Genomic DNA, 17,606 nt, shown 5'->3' on the forward strand with positions numbered 1-17,606 from the left:
CAAGAAGATCCAACCTCTCCATTCTGATGGAAATCAGCCCTGAGTGCTCACTGAAAAGACAGATCCTGAAGCTGAGGCTCCAAGACTTCATGAGAAGATAAGACTCCCTGGAAAAGACCCTGATGCTGGGAAAGATGGAGGGCACAAGGAGAAGGGGACAACAGAGGACGAGATGGTTGGATAGTGTTCTCGAAGCTACCAGCATGAGTTTGACCAAACTGCGGGAGGCAGTGGAAGACAGGAGTGCCTGGCGTGCTCTGGTCCAGGGGGTCACGAAGAGGCGGACACCACTAAACAACTAAACAACAACAAGATGCTACTGGACAATATATATATATATATATATATATATATATATATATATATATATATATATATGCTTTCGTAGATTTTCACGGGTACAGGAATGCAGGTTTTGGTGTCTTCGGGTGTCTTCCCGTGTAAGAGTTGGGGTGTCTAGGCGACGTTTCGACGAGGTCTCACTCGTCATCTTCAGGCTGGTGCTTTCGGCTTCTTGTTACTGGAACAGAGCAGGATCTCAGTGTTTGAGTTCCTATAAATACTGTTGAGGGGGTGTGGTGTATAGCCTCCAACGTTCTGGGCAGAGAGGAAGTTCCCAGGTTAGTGTGCCTTTTCTTCTTTTGTTCCTTAATTACTTGAGGGATATCTTGAGTGATTTCTTGAGTGATATTCTGAGTACCACTTAGGTGGGTCATTAAGTGTGGATTAGTTGCTAAAGCTTTCGTGTCTTGACCTCTTGAGCTTGTGAAGAGTTTTTCTGAGAAGATGGCTGTACTGCACTTAGTTGTGCTCTGGCTTGGCTTCGTGTATAGGGGCGAGCTGTGGTTTTGTGCCCTGTGCCAGCCAGATCTGTGTAGGGAATGCAGGGAGGTGCAGCATCCGGAGGTGCCACTATGGTTTGGCTACTGGATAGCAACTAATCCACACTTAATGACCCACCTAAGTGGTACTCAGAATATCACTCAAGAAATCACTCAAGATATCCCTCAAGTAATTAAGGAACAAAAGAAGAAAAGGCACACTAACCTGGGAACTTCCTCTCTGCCCAGAACGTTGGAGGCTATACACCACACCCCCTCAACAGTATTTATAGGAACTCAAACACTGAGATCCTGCTCTGTTCCAGTAACAAGAAGCCTGAAGATGACGAGTGAGACCTCGTCGAAACGTCGCCTAGACACCCCAACTCTTACACGGGAAGACACCCGAAGACACCAAAACCTGCATTCCTGTACCCGTGAAAATCTACGAAAGCAAATATATATATATATATATATTCCTCTCCTGCCTGTGACTTGGTGTGTGTGGTGGCGGCCTTGCCAGCTGCTTTGCAGCTAATACTCATTTAGATGGTCTGATTCATTAGAAGGCATCTTCTGATGAGTCCCAGTTGGTGTCTGCCAACAACAACACCCCCCCCCTCCAGCATTAGCTAATCCCCTCTAGGCCCTGCAAAGAGTGACTCAGGGAGGGAGAATGAGGCAAGATCAGGAGTATCTGCGTGGTGATGGGGGGGGGGTGTTTTCTTCTGGTTCCTGGTAAGCACAGACTTCTGGGAAGGAGTCTGCAACTGTGCCATTCCCAGATTTGTCCTCGTGACATCACCTCTGCCTGCTGTGCATATGTAGTGTGGCTTTCATTGAATCCTGGAGTTGGGAGGGAACCCCAGAGGTCATCTAGCCCAACCCGCTGCAATGCTAAACAATCCCTGAGAAACAGCCACCCAAACTCAAAAACCATTCCGGACACCTGGGTCCCCACCCCTGCTTTTAGTTTCCTGCCCCAGCTTGCACCGTTGTGCATCCCAGGTCGTTGCAGAGCAGCGGAAAGGAATCCAGCTATTGAGGGGTGGCCCCGTCATAGAAACGGGGAGCTGTAATGCTCTGGATCCATTCCAATCCGGCTTCCGCTCTGGTCATGGGACCGAAACGGCTCTGGTCGCCCTAACAGATGATCTCCGTAGGCAGCTGGATTGAGGCGGGTTGGGGCTGCTGATTCTTTTAGACCTGCAGCAGCCTTCGACATGGTCGATCACCCAACTCTATCTGTTGATGGATGGCCTTCCTGACTCGGCCCCAGACACACTGACCAGATGTTTGGAAGCTGTGGCTGGATGGTTACGTGGGAGCCGGTTGAAGTTAAATCCTTCAAAGACAGAGGTCCTGTGGCTGGGTTGGGAAGATATGGGATTGGGGGGGGGCAACTCCCATCTCTTGTGGGGGCGCAATTAGTGCCAGCACCGTCCGTTAAGAGTTTGGGTGTAATCTTGGACACCTCCCTTTCCAAGGAGGCGCAGATTGCAGCTATAACAAAGGCGGCGTTTTTTCATCTCTGCCAAGCTAAGCAGTTGGCTCCTTACCTCTCTCGCCCTGACCTAGCCACTGTGATCCACGTGATGGTCACCTCCAGACGGGATTATTGTATCTCGCTCTACATGGGGCTGCCCTTGAGACTGACCCAGAAACTCCAGCGGGTGCAGAATGCCGTGGCGAGACTCCTTACGGGGTTCTTACCGTGAAATCACATCCACCCAGTGCTTTACCAACTGCACTGGCTCCCGGTGGAGTACAGGATCAGGTTGAAGGTGCTGGTTTGAACCTTTAAAGCCCTAGGACCCTCATACCTACGGGACCGCCTCTCCATGTCCCATGGAGGACCTTACGGTCTTCAAATAAAAACATCTTGGAGATCCCAGGCCACAGGGAGGTTAGGCTGGCCTCAACCAGAGCCAGGGCTTTCTCGGCCGTGGCCCCGATCTGGTGGAACGCTCTGTCCCAAGAGACCAGGGCCCTGCAGGACTTGACATCTTTCCGCAGGGCCTGCAAGACGGAGCTGTTCCACCAGGCCTTTGGCCAAGGCACAGCCTGACCCCCTCCTTTGGTAATCCTCACAGAACTCTAGCCCAATGGTTGCCATTAATTTGATTTTGAATTGATTTTAAAATGAATTGATTTTAGAATGTTGTGTTACTTTTATTGTTGTGAGCCGCTCTGAGCCTGGCTTCAGCTGGGAAGGGTGGGATATAAATAAAAATTATTATTATTATTATTATTATTATTATTATTATTATTTAGCCTAACCCACTGCAATGCGGGAACCCCAGCTAAACAATCCCTGAGAAACAGCCACCCTAAACTCAAAAACAATTCTGGACACCTGGGTCCCCATCCCTGCTTCTACTTTCCTGCCCCAGCTTGCATCGTTGTGCATCCCAGGTCGTTGCAGAGCAGCGGAAAGGAATCCAGCTATTGAGGGGTGACCCCGTCGTAGAAACGGGGAGCTGTAATGTTGAAAAGGGATCCCCGAGGGCCATCTAGTCCAACTGCCCTGCGATGCCGGAATCGCAGCCAAAGCATCCCTGGAAGGTGGCTCGGTCCTTTTCTGACATCCTTGCTGGCCCAGCCCAGTGGTACCCATGGAGCAGGAGGAGGCAATGTTGCCTAGCAACCAGAACGCACTCCAAAAGCAAACAAGGGAGCCCTGGACCACCACCACCTCCACCACTCAAACTGGGCCACAGCCCGTATAAAGTGTTTGTAGAATGGGGAGAGAGAGAGAGAGAGAGAGAGAGAGAGAGAGCGCCATGGCAGCTCTGATTTGGAAACGAGAGATGCTTCCCCGTGAAGCAGGCGCTGATCACGGAGGGCTTTGTTTGCCTGAAGGAGAGCGGTGCCAATTAGTATCGCATCCTAGCCTCCAGGCTGTAATTAGCAATCCAGGTCATCTCTCTTGACATATCTTATTTTCGTGTTGTTGGGGGGGGGGAGAGAAAAGGTAAGCACTGGGCGGCAATTGGCAAACAGGGTAGAGACTGACTGAGCAGTTGCCAGAGAGAGAGAGAGAGAGAGAGAGAGAGAGAGAGAGAGAGAGGAAGGAAGGAAGGAAGGAAGGAAGGAAGGAAGGAAGGAAGGAAGGAAGGAAGGAAGGAGATAGGAATCAGCCCTGGTTTTTCAGGTTCTCCTTCCTTCCTTCCTTCCTTCCTTCCTTCCTTCCTTCCTTCCTTCCTTCCTTCCTTCCTTCCTTCCTTCCATGCTGCCAGTCCGTGTGGACATTATTGAGCTTGGATGGGCTACGCCCCTGACTCGGCTCCCTGTGTTCAGATTTTTTTATTTTAAATGGATTTTGTTAAAGTTTGGGGGGAAAGAACACAAAGGTCAATACAGGTTACAGACTCTGCTAACCCAGAAATATTACCTCAGGTTAAGAACTTTGCTTCAGGATGAGAACAGAAATCATGCGGCGGCAGCAGGAGGCCCCATTAGCTAAGGTGGTACCTCAGGTTAAGAACAGTTTCAGGTTAAGAACGGACCTCCAGAACGAATTAAGTTCTTAACCCGAGGTACCGCTGTATCAAATATCATTTCATCAAGGATAATATAAAAACTAACCTGAATAAAAACACAAACCAAAAGGAAAAAGAAAATAAAAAAGAAAGAGGGAATAAAAAAAGAGAACTTCTAATTCTTAGTCTAAATAAAAAAATTCCTTCCAGTAGCACCTTAAAGACCAACTAAGTTAGTTCTTGGTATGAGCTTTCGTGTGCATGCACACTTCTTAGTCTGTCAGCTATAGGTAGAAAATTGTCCAACACATGCATTCCAAGATAACACCAATTAGGGTTGCCATGTGTCCTCTTTTTCCAGACCATGTCCTCTTTTTCAGGGAGGAATTTCGAAACAAATTGCATTTATTTGTTTTGAATGGCCATCATAGCATCCTTTCCTTTGCTCTTCAAAATATGACAACCCTAATTCCTATTTCTATAAACCAATATTATCTTCAGTCCTCAATCCCAGATTATGTCTATAAGGAGTTTCCAATCTTTAGCAAATGTTGATAATGATTTTCTGTGATGAAACACGTCAATTTCTCCATCTCAGTTAAGTCCGATAATTTTAACAACCGTGCCTCTGTAATGACAAATCTTTCCATCCCTATGTTCAGATTGAAGGAGAGTTTTGACTAAACTTGAAACACCTGGAGCAGGAACCGGCAAGCTACTCCAGTATCCCTGCCAAGAAAACTCCATGGACAAAGACAACAGGCATATAAAAGTTATGACCCCGGAAGGCTGATTGCCGAAGAATGGATGCTTTTGAATTCTGGTGCTGGAGGAGACTCTTGAGAGTCCCATGGATTGCAAGAAGATCAAACCTCTCCATTCTGAAGGAAATCAGCCCTGAGAGCTCCCTGGAAGGCCAGATCCTGAAGCTGAGGCTCCAAGACTTTGGCCACCTCCTGAGAAGAGAAGACTCCCTGGAAAAGACCCTGATGTTGGGAAAGATGGAGGGCGCAAGGAGAAGGGGACGACAGAGGACGAGATGGTGGGACAGTGTTCTCAAAGAAACCAGCATGAGTTTGACCAAACTGCGGGAGGCAGTGGAAGACAGGAGGGCCTGGCCTGCTCTGGTCCAGGGGGTCACGAAGAGTCGGACACGACTAACCGACTAAACAACAACAAAGCTTAGTGCATGGGTGTGAACTTCTCCAGGTACTTGAATGCAGGTGAGCGACCATCTTCCTTCCTTCCTTCCTTCCTTCCTTCCTTCCTTCCTTCCTTCCTTCCTTCCTTCCTTCCTTCCTTCCTTCCTTCCTTCCTGTGCATTCTGACAAACGTCAAAGGTTCCCTCTCTAAATGTGAAGTTTTTGTTCTGCAAATCTCCTTCTTAGAGGAGCTTACGGACACTGTCTCATCCAGACAGGGGGAGAGGCCTTTTTGGGTCTGTATCTCCCGCTGATGCTTCACCACAAAATGTTTCCTGTCATTCCTCCCTGACTTTTTTTTATTTTTCTGCCGCCTCGCAATGGTTCCTGTCGCGTTTTGTCTTTGATAGTGATTGACACCTTGATTGTGCTCTATCGTTTCTGACTCTTTTGTGGTGAGCTGCTTTGAATTCTTGGCATCTGAAGGAAAGCGGGGATCCGTCCTTAAGATGCTCGGCAGCTGTAATTTGCACTCCTAGAGAACCTGGAATTTGAAATTAAAACCGAACGAGGCGGCCTCTGATTCTTGCTCCCTCCACCAATTGTTATTTGCTGCGCTCAAGTTGGGGTATATGGCTCTCCCCTTCCTCATTTAATTTCCACAACACCCCTGTGAGGTAGGTCAGGTTGAGGGGCAGTGACTGGGCCCCATGGTCAACTGCAGGGCCAAGTGGGGTGGGGGTGTCAAATCCTCCTCTGACATTCTAACCACTAAGCAACGCTGCCTTTCCACAAATATCCACCTGTCAGCAGCTCTCCTTCCCTAGGCATGGGTGACTCTTCAGACACCCTAGACTGACACCTAGTTCCCCACATATCCAACATGTGGGTATTGTAATAAACGAAAATCTGCCCTTATTCCCTTATGGGGGACACAAGAGCCCTTATAGAGTCCTTTGTAGGTTCTCCGTCGGTCGGAGAAAAATAACCAGAGAATATTGAGAAGCAAAGCAGCTCGTAAGCCTGATCTTTATTGAACTGTTGCAACAGGGTGCTCTCCTCACACGCAGGAAAGGAGGAGGACCCAGAAAAATGGTGCGCAAGGCCTTATATAGATAGTTTAAATGCCCTGCCCTGGAGCTCCAGACCACCCCTCCATACATCATACACACATCACAGAAGGTGTATAATCTAAGACCACCACCCCTCCATACATCATACCTACATCACAGAAAAGGCGGTCTACAGCAGAAATCTGAGTGCGTTGTTTATCTCCTGTCTGGCAGGTTACCTGTTATTGGTCACTTGATTGGATACCCTGGGGAGCCTGGACAGTCTTTTGTAATGACAAATACTTAGTTCCTGGGCCAGGTCCCAGGCTCACCCTATTCAAACACAGACAGACCTACCCTTAAGACAGGATTTGTGAAGGAAAAGACAATGGGGAGGCGTTTCCATTTTCCTTTGACTTTGCAGAGAAAACATTTGGTCAGTTTGGGAGTCAAAATGGTTTCAGGTCGGTCTTCCTGTGCTGATCTATGTACGTGCTTGGTTGGTACATTTATTATATATATAAGACCTTAAATTTCATTTATTACATCCACAAATATTCACCTGTCAGCAGCTAGGCATGGGTGGCTCTTTAGACACCCCCCAGACTGACACCCAGTTCCCCACATATCCAACTTGTGGGTATCCACTGTGAGTACAGGACGCTGGACTAGATGGGCTCTTGGCCTGATCCAGCGGTTGGGCTTTTCTTAGGTTCTTACGGAGCCTCCAACTCCAGGGGCAGTCTATCTGGATCCCTAGCTTCTTTGGGGCATTTGGCCACTGATCGCTTGCTCCCTGTTTTCGGGGGGGTTGTTTCTGACCTCCCTTCAGCCTCCGAGTAACACCCCCCAAGCTGATAAACAAGCCCAGGAGGAGACTTTTAAGCAGGGTCGTTGTGTTAGGTCAGGGGTCTGCAACCTTTAAGACAAAAAGAGCCACTTGGACCCGTTTCCGAAGAAAAAAAAACTGGGAGCCGCAAAACCATTGCGACATTTAAAACAAATATATTAAGCATACTGGTAAACCAGTCTTGTCAGTAGAGAATGCAAATGATTCTGTCCATGTATCATTAAACACTCTGTTTTCTTCAGAAATTTTTCTTTTCTTGCCTTTATCCATGGCTGGCCTACCGGGGGTCCGAAACAGGGACGTCATCTTCCTCCTCGCAGTCGTAGACCTGCATGCACGCCACTGCCCTCTGATCTGACAGCGGGCGGGAAGGTGACGTCGGGACGGTGCGTGACTAACGTACGCACTGCCCCCATGCGACGTTACAGCCAGTACAGCACCCTCCACAGTGAGGAGTGTCGGGGCGCACAATGCGCCTCCTCCCCTCGCTAGTATCCGCCCCGGAGCCGCAGCAAAGGTGTAAAAGAGCCATATGCGGCTCCGGAGCCGCGGGTTGCAGACCCCTGTGTTAGGCGAGCTGCCTTGAGCGCTGTGATTTTTGTCCAAGCCAGATTCATAGGGAGCCAAGCTGGTTGTGTCTCCACCACCCACTAGGGTGTTAATGAGGCCGTGACAAGTTGCTGGGCTGGAAGCAGAATGTAATTAAAGGGTCTTTCCACACTGAACCACGGAGGGTCCTTTTTTTAAATCACTGCAATTCACTGGTGTCTGTGGTGTCAGACCAGGCCTCCAAAATGAGAAATCTAGGAGGGAGGTTATCCTGGTCTGGACTAGAGAGCTTTTGGCAGCAACAGTTCGCACAGAGAGAGACTGAAATATACTCAGAGTCGAGTGTGGATTTCATGCTCTTTATTCAGCTCATATTAGTGAGGCATTAAAGTTCCCCCAAAATATCTGCTTTGTATACATTATTTACACAATGGGTCACACATGATTGGCTAATTCTGGGATTCTCCTGTAGGCCAATCAGGTTGCGGGTTCAATTCCACCTGGAGCTGGATTGGGTGGCTCCTGCAGACCAATCATACTGCTGCATTGTTCTAGGACCAATCAGACTGCTGCTTTTTGGATCCTTTTCAACTCAATACATAACAGAGACCATTTCAACCGGCTAATAACAAAACCACCTTCGTCTCTGAATTTTCCCCTGGAAAGGAAGCCAGATCCGGTGGCCGGACCCCTCAGAACACTTGCCAAATAGCCCGCTATCTCTAATTGGACACCAGTTATATTGAATCTCCGTCTTTGACTCGGAGTCCTTTTTGGGAGCTGACATGCAATGGGGTATTTCTGTGGAATGTGGCAGGTGTGGAGGACTCCCTGGTCCTGAATGGGGCAACTGTGCCCCTGAAGGACCAGATGCGCAGCCTGGGAGTCATTTTGGACTCACAGCTGTCCATGGAGGCGCAGGTCCATTCTGTGTCCAGGGCAGCTGTTTATCAGCTCCATCTAGTACGCAGGATGAGACCCTATCTGCCTGCGGACTGCCTGGCCAGAGTGGTGCATGCTCTGGTTATCTCCCGCTTGGACTACTGCAATGCGCTCTGCGTGGGGCTCTCTTTGACGGTGACCCGGAAACTACAACTAATCCAGAATGCGGCAGCTAGACTGGGGACTGGGAGCGGCCGCCGAGACCACATAACACCAGTCTTGAAAGACCTACATTGGCTCCCAGTGCGTATCCAAGCACAATTCAAAGTGTTGGTGCTGACCTTGAAAGCCCTAAACGGCCTCAAAGGCCCAGTATACCTGAAGGAGTGTCTCCACCCCCATTGTTCTGCCCGGACACTGAGGTCCAGCTCCGAGGGCCTTCTGGCAGTTCCCTCCCTGCGAGAAGCGAAGTTACAGGGAACCAGGCAGAGGGCCTTCTCAGTAGTGGCACCCGCCCTGTGGAATGCCCTCCCATCAGATGTCAAAAAGAACAACTACCAGACTTTTAGAAGACATCTGAAGGCAGCCCTCTTTAATGAAGCTTTTAATGTTTGATGTATTATGGTATTTTAATATTTTGTTGAAAGCCACCCAGAGTGGCTGGGGAAGCCCAGCCAGATGGGCGGGGTTTAAATAATAAATTATTATTATTATGATTATTATTATTATTATTATTATTGACCTCGTATGACAGCTGCAGCGGCTTCTGAAGTTTTCGTCATCAGACACCAATTCAGAATAAATCCAGGGGGGTTAGTGGGGGTCCATGGCAGACCCTTTGCTCCTTGTGCAAGCATGCACAAACATACCCCACACCCCAGGAACGGCTTCGTGGGCTGGTCCCGGGGGCTAACTGAGAGGTGAGGTCCAAGTCCAGTCTGAGGTCAAAGGTGTAGTATGGAGGCAGTCCGTAAAAGTTGAAGCTGGATGCAGGGCAGGGAGTCGAGTGAGGTCAGGAGCTCCGGCAGGAAAGCAGGACAGGGTTCAGGCAGGAACAGGCTACCAACAATGTTGCTCCCACAACCTGGGACTGGGGCTGGCCGGCTTTTATCTGCCCCGAGGCATAGGGCGGCCCCGGTCCACAGGTGACTCACCTCTCCTGGCCTGGAGGTGAGCACTCCTCCTGCGGGAACTTAGTTCCCTTCGCCTCTCTGCCCTGAGCCTCTGCAGTTCAGGAGAGGCTGGAGGGTTACTGGGCCCAGGGGGAGACTCACCTGTAGGCACTGAGTCCTCAACCACCTCTGGAGCCAGAATGGATTCACCTGGTGCCTGCTCCTGAGGATCCAGCACAGGTGTAGGCGCCTCAGAATCAAGGCCCTGCCCCAGTTCAGCCGGCCCTGGAGGCGGGGACTCCTGTGCAGGCTGGGATTCCTCCGGTTCATCCTCTGAATCGGATTCCCAGGCCATCACACTACCAACAACATTGCTCCCGCAACCTGGGACTGGGGCTGGCCAGCTTTTATCTGCCCCGAGGCACAGGGTGGCCCCGATCCTCAGGTGACTCGCCTCTCCTGGCCCGGAGGCGAGCACTCCTCCTGCGGGAACTTAGTTCCCTCCACCTCTCTGCCCTGAGCCTCTGCAGCTCAGGAGAGGCTGGAGGGTTACCGGACCCAGAGGCAACCTCCGCTTCCTCTGACGGGGCTGAGAGTGGAGCACCTGCAGGCAATGGGTCCTCCATCACCTCCGGAGCCAGAGCAGACTCAGCTGATGCCTGCACCTGAGGAACCAGCACAGGTGAGGACCCTTCAGGCTCATGCCCCAGCCTCAGCTCAGCTGGTTCTGGAGGCGGGGAATTCTGTGCAGGCTGGGATCCCTCAGGTTCAGCCTCCGAGTCCAAATCCCAGGCCATCACACGTCAACTGACCAGCTAAACCAGGTGAGGGGAGCCGATAGGTCTCAAACTCTTGGTGGGACCTCTCCTGCATGTGAAGACAGGATCTGGCAGATTGAGTGGATGAGACCAAGTGGGGGTCCAGTGGTCAAGAAGGCAGCTTCTGGGTGTCACTCCATCCACCGTGTCCATGGACAACTTCGGAGGATGGGCTGAAAGGGTGGAGCAGGAGAGATGGCCTCTTCCATGGTCAGATCCACCGTTCGGTCTGTGAGCAAGAGGAAGATTCAGGCCACTAGAGCCACCCTTAAACTGACCCCATCTGTGCAGAAGATAAAACAGCTGCTTAAAGACAAACATGACCATGGAGGCATTAAAGTTGGTGTCCGTACAAGAGACTGTAAATGGGCTTTCTTATACACTAGAATACACAAAATCAAAGGAGGACTCTGATGAGGAAGTAGTACAGGATGGTGTTAGAGTATTGAAACGAAAGCGCAACTCACACTTCTAGGAACTGAAATGGACTATATAGAAGACAAACTGTCCAGTGAATTGGTTTCCAATAACCCAAACATCAAAGGAACGTGTGGTTGTGGAGAACGCTTTAACATTTAAAGGACTGTAACTTTTAAGTTACATCTTAAAAAGCAGAGACATCACCTTGCCAACAAAGGTCCATATAGTAAAAGCTCTGGTTTTCCCAGTAGTGATGTATGGAAGTGAGAGCTGGACCATCAAGAAGGCTGATCGCCGAAGAATGGATGCTTTTGAATTATGGTGCTGGAGGAGACTCTGGAGAGTCCCATGGGCTGCAAGAAGATCAAACCGATCCATTCTGAGGTTTGCAGATCGGAAGGTTGGCGGTCTGAATCCCCGCGACGGGGTGAGCTCCCATTGCTCGGTTCCTGCTCCTGCCCACCTAATAGTTCAAAAGCACGTCAAAGTGCAAGTAGATAAATAGGTACCACTCCAGAGGGAAGGTAAACGGCGTTTCCGTGTGCTGCTCTGGTTTGCCAGAAGCGGCTTGGTCATGCCGGCCACATGACCCGGAAGCTGTACGCCAGCTCCCTCAGCCAATAAAGCAAGATAATCGCCGCAACCCCAGAGTTGGCCACAACTGAACCTAATGGTCAGGGGTCCCTTTACCTTTACCTAGAGAATTTGGCTGAAAAATACCTCCTTCCATTTTGATTTTGATTTTTGAGCTCCAGGGCAATCCCACTGCTTATGAAGCACTGATCCTGTTTGATTGATTGATTGATTGATTGATTGATTGATTGATTGATTGCCTTTCTATCCCCTCATTTAATTCCCCTCAACAACCCTGCGAGGCAGGTTAGGCTGAGAGGCAACGACCGGCTGAGTGGGGATTTGAACCCAGATCCACCCCCCACCCCCAGGTCACGGTCCAACATTCTAACCAGTGCAACGAAGCAAGACTATTTGGGGGGGGGGTTTGCCAAACGCACCACCACCCACCCAAGTATCCTTTGTTTTGGATTTAACAGCTTGGCGAGATCCGCATGATCCCTGGCCTCAATTAATCCGATATCCCCAAATGACATTGATGTTTAACAATTGCAACGTTTTGCTCATTTGGTTTCGTTTTAAAGAGACAACCCCCCCCCCCGCCCCCGCCAAAGCTGAGTTTGCTAATCAACTTATGCCAAACCATCCCTAATGAAAGCTCCTACCTCCCCATCGTGGAAGAGCGGTCAGCCAATCAAAAATGATTTGAGTCCTCCGCATCAGAGCTGGAAGGGATTTGCAGGGGAGGCGAAGTTCTGCATGTAAATTCCCCCACTCCAAATGTGCATGCAAAATTTATATATATATATATATATATATATATATATATATATATATATATATATGCTTTCGTAGATTTTCACGGGTACAGGAATGCAGGTTTTGGTGTCTTCGGGTGTCTTCCCGTGTAAGAGTTGGGGTGTCTAGGCGACGTTTCGACGAGGTCTCACTCGTCATCTTCAGGCTGGTGCTTACGGCTTCTTGTTACTGGAACAGAGCAGGATCTCAGTGTTTGAGTTCCTATAAATACTGTTGAGGGGGTGTGGTGTATTCTGGGCAGAGAGGAAGTTCCCAGGATAGTGTGACTTTTCTTCTTTTGTTCCTTAATTACTTGAGGGATATCTTGAGTGATTTCTTGAGTGATATTCTGAGTACCACTTAGGAGGGTCATTAAGAGTGGATTAGTTGCTAAAGCTTTCGTGTCTTGACCTCTTGAGCTTGTGAAGAGTTTTTCTGAGAAGATGGCTGTACTGCACTTAGTTGTGCTCTGGCTTGGCTTCGTGTATAGGGGCGAGCTGTGGTTTTGTGCCCTGTGCCAGTCAGATCTGTGTAGGGATTGCAGGGGGGTGTAGCATCCGGAGGTGCCACTATGGTTTGGCTACTGGATGGTGTCTGTAATTTATCTGTGGAGAGGGTCTGGGTTTGGGTCTGGTGTGGTTGATTGGTGATGGCGTTCTGTGTGCCTCTGGTTCTGGTGTCGGTTTTTGTGGGGAGGGCTAATTTCCAGATGTCTGGCAGGCGGGACGTGTCGTCACGCTTGTTCATGTTGTGAGGGTGTTTCTCTATCTCGATGGCTTCCATGATTATTCTCTTGTGGTGATGTTCCATGTTAAAGAGCAATTTGGAATCTGCAAAATTAATTTCGTGTCCTGTTTCTTTCATGTGTTGGAAAAGAGAGGAAGTTTTTTCTTCTTTTTTGACGGCATTCTTGTGTTCTGCGATACGTGCATTTATTCGTCTGTTTGTTTGTCCAATGTACGTGGCTGGGCAGACTTTGCAGGGTATTTCATAGACCCCTTGGTTTTCCAACTGGATTTTATCTTTGGGGTTTCTGAGGATATTGGCTATTTTTTGGTTGGTGCAAAAGGCTGTTTTGATATTGTGTTTATGGAGGATTTTGCTAATTTTATCTGTAGTGCCCTTGATATAAGGAAGGAGGGCCATGCCATTGTTTTCTTCTGTGTCTTGGTTTTTGGGGGGTGTTTCTTTTTGGATTAGCTTCGTAACCCTGTTTTGCTGGTATCCATTGGCGATTAACACATTTGAGAGATTCTGTAACTCAGTTGTCAAGTGGTCTTTGTCAGCCAGGCGTTTGGTTCTGGAGATGAGAGTCTTGGCTACGGAGTTTATTTGTGCAGGGTGGTGGTGTGATTGTGCATGTAAGTAGCGGTTGGTGTGTGTTTTTTTCCGGTAGATGGTGTGTCCTAGGGAGCCATCAGGTTTTTTGTAGATTAGGACGTCAAGGAAGGGAAGTTGGTTGTTGGCTTCTATTTCCATAGTGAATTGTATTTTGGGGTGTAGGCTGTTGAGATGTGTGAGGAAGCTATCTAGTTTTTCTTTCCCGTGTGGCCAAATTACAAAGGTGTCGTCAACATATCTGAGCCAAAGTTTGGGTTTGTGTTCTGACTTGTCTAAAGCATTGGTTTCAAAGTGTTCCATGTACAGATTTGCGATGACCGGTGAGAGGGGTGATCCCATAGGTGCTCCTTCTATCTGTTTGTATCTTTGTCCATTGTGGATGAAGTACGTGTTGGTTAGGCAGTGGTTGGTCAGGTCCAGGATGTATTCGGGGGGATTGTATTTGTTTTGGATGGCTGTCAAGGCTTCATTAATGGGCACTTGTGTGAAGAGAGATACAACATCGAAGCTCACAAGTAGGTCATCGGGATGTAGGTTTTGCTTCTTTATTGTTTCTATGAACTGGAAGGAGTTAGTAACGTGTGAAGCGATGGATTCTGCATAGGGCTGAAGTTGCTTAGCGAGAAATTTAGCGAGATTTTGTAGAGGTGAGCCTATGGAGCTGACTATTGGTCTGAGTGGTGTTCCTTCTTTGTGTATCTTGGGGAGACCGTAGAGTTTGGGGCATCTGGATGATTTTTCTCTGGGGATGATTCTTAGCTGGATTTCTTCACTGATAGGAGAGGCTTTTATTTTGGATTTGGTGGTTTTTTCCAGATAGGTGGTGGGATCTGTTTTTATAGGTTGGTAGGTAGGGTCTTGGAGTAGATTTGATAGTTTTGCTTGGTAGTCCGATGTGTTCATCACAACAGTGGCATTACCTTTGTCTGCTGGGAGAATGATTATGTTGTTGTCTTTCCTCAGGTTGGTGAGTGCTTTCTGTTCTTCTTTGTGTAAATTGCTTTTGGGTGGTTTGCTGGAGCAGAGGATGTTGGTGACTTCAAGTCTGATTTTATTGGCTTCATCTGGGTTGATTTTGGTTAGGCTAGCTTCGACTCCGCATATGATGTTTTCCGTGGGGATGCGTCTCGGGGCGACTGCAAAGTTGAAACCTTTGGAGAGTACTTTGGTTTCAGTTGAGGTGAGGATCCTGTCTGATATGTTATGTACTGTTTGTTTCATGGGTTGTTGTGGAGGGTGGCTGGGCTTCTGGCGTTTCTCTAGTTTGTGGAGTTTGTTGGTGTGTCTGTCTGTCTTATATATATATATATATATATATATATATATATATATTGGGGGAGGGGGTGCGGCAACAAAATTGTTGCAGTGTGGACTGCTTCTGCACATCTTCCCAGCCAAACTGTCATTTGAACACACACACACACACACACACACACACACACACACACACAACCCTCTGCTAATTTGTTAATAAAGCTTGCTTTTTTTATCCTGCCGAAACAGACTCCCAGGCCGACTTTCAAATACAGTGGTACCTTGGTTCTCAAACTTAATCCGTTCCGGAAGTCCGTTCCAAAACCAAAGCGTTCCAAAACCGAGGCACGCTTTCCCATAGGAAGTAATTCAAAGCGGATTAATCTGTTCCAGACTTTTGAAAACAACCCCTAAAGCGGCAATTTAACATGAATTTTACTCTCTAACGAGACCATTGACCCATCAAATGAAAGCAAGAATCAATGTGCTGTACTATAAAATAAATAAGACAGTATTGTAGATAAAAATATTTTTTAAAAAAATTCTTACTTGCTCTGATGATAGTCATTGTTTGGATGGGGGGGCTTTTATCCATTTCCGCAGTCATACAATCAATCAGTCAATCAATCAATCAATCAATCAATCAATCAGTAGCTGAACTGGGTTCCACACAGTCACAAAAACCAATTAACCAAAAAAGCCTCAGAAACAAAAACACAAAATAAATAGCAAAACCAAAAGCGCCAACTACAGTGGTACCTTTGTTCTCGAACTTAATCTGTTCTGGAAGTCCGTTTGACTTGCGAAATGTTCGAAAACTAAGGAGCAGCTTCTGATTGGCGCAGGCACCCCGGAAACAATAGCCGATAGCCGCATCGGACGTTCGGCTTCTGAAACACGTTAGGAAACTGTAACACTTACTTCTGGGTTTTTGGCGTTTGAGAACCAAGGCATCACTGTAAATCTTGCATTTTTATCCTGCTCCGCAGCCAAAACAGACTCCCAGGCTGACTTTCAAATTTCAACAAGGAAATTGCACCCATCCTCATGTTTACAATCTGGGACATGGATGGCGCTGTGGGTTAAACCACAGAGCCTAGGATTTGCCGATCAGAAGGTCGGCGGTTCGAATCCCCACGACGGGGTGAGCTCCCGTTTCTCGGTCCCTGCTCCTGCCAACCTAGCAGTTCGAAAGAACGTCAAAGTGCAAGTAGATCAATAGGTACCGCTCCAGCGGGAAGGTAAACGGTGTTTCCGTGCGCTGCTCTGGTTCGCCAGAAGCGGCTTCGTCATGCTGGCCACATGACCCGGAAGCTGTACACCGGCTCCCTCGGCCGATAAAGCAAGATGAGCGCCGCAACCCCAGAGTTGGCCACGACTGGACCTAATGGTCAGGGGTTCCTTTACCTTTATTTACATGTTTACAATCTAAGAGACACAGCACAAAAGGAAAGGGGCGTGGGAGGGAAGAAGCGGGGAAGGCACCATGCTACAGAGTTCTTGCAGGAAATAGCAGGAATGGCAGAATTTGGAGAGGAGCCAAAATGTACTTGTCGTTCACCAGAGTTAAATAGCATCAGAAGTCCAGAATCAAAGTGGCCAGCCTGATATCTGTGTATCGGAGACCTACATGTCAGCCTTAAAACCAAAAATGCAGGGAAACGGTTATAGGCCACACAGCTCTATGCAGAGAAGTCCTGATGGAATTCAAAGACCTAAGTTAGCACCTAAATTTGATACTGATTTGTTTAAAAATATGACGATCAATAAATTGGCAAAGGCCTAAGTTAGCCATGTCCATGAATCTCAGTGGGCCTACTCTGAGTAGGGCTAAAATGGGAATCATAGACTTGTAGAGTTGGAAGAGATCCCAACGGTCATCTAGTCCAGCCCTGCAATGCAGAAGTCAAAGGGTTCTGCCTCACGCTTTTTACTAATGGAGACCAGTGTAATAAACGAAAATCTGCCCTTATTCCCTTATGGGGGACACAAGAGCCCTTATAGAGTCCTTTGCAGGTTCTCCATCGGTTGGAGAAAAGAACAGAGAAGAGTTTGGATTTGATATCCCGCCTTTCACTCCCCTTCAGGAGTCTCAAAGCGGCTAACATTCTCCTTTCCCTTCCTCCCCCACAACAAACACTCTGTGAGGTGAGTGGGGCTGAGAGACTTCACAGAAGTGTGACTGGCCCAAGGTCACCCAGCAGCTGCATGTGGAGGAGCGGAGACGCGAACCCGGTTTCCCAGATTACGTGACTACCGCTCTTAACCACTACACCACACTGGCTCTCTCAGAGGCCAAGTAGAGAATATTGAGAAGCAAAGCAGCTAGTAAGCCTGATCTTTATTGATCTGTTGCAACAGGGTGCTCCCCTCACACGCAGGAAAGGAGGAGGAACCCAGAACCAAGGTGTGCCAGCCCTTATGTAGACATTTTAAATTCCCTCCCTGGAGTTCAAGACCACCCCTCCATACATCATACACACATCACAGAAGGGGTGTAGCTCAAGACCAC

At 48.4% G+C, this 17,606-nt stretch overlaps 1 long non-coding RNA gene and 1 pseudogene across 2 annotated transcripts in view; both read left to right on the forward strand.

The window, feature by feature from the left end:
• LOC310712949 overlaps positions 1–17,606 on the forward strand; it is a 2,318,697-nt gene that overhangs the window by 1,019,729 nt on the left and 1,281,362 nt on the right. The window lies entirely within an intron of this gene.
• On the forward strand, positions 10,885–11,301 carry LOC310711819 (iron-sulfur cluster assembly 1 homolog, mitochondrial-like; annotated as a pseudogene). The gene has a single exon. The product of its transcript is annotated as an iron-sulfur cluster assembly 1 homolog, mitochondrial-like (transcript).

Source organism: Podarcis liolepis, assembly GCF_965112155.1.
Source record: "Podarcis liolepis genome assembly, chromosome: 7".
Lineage (NCBI taxonomy): Eukaryota > Metazoa > Chordata > Lepidosauria > Squamata > Lacertidae > Podarcis > Podarcis liolepis.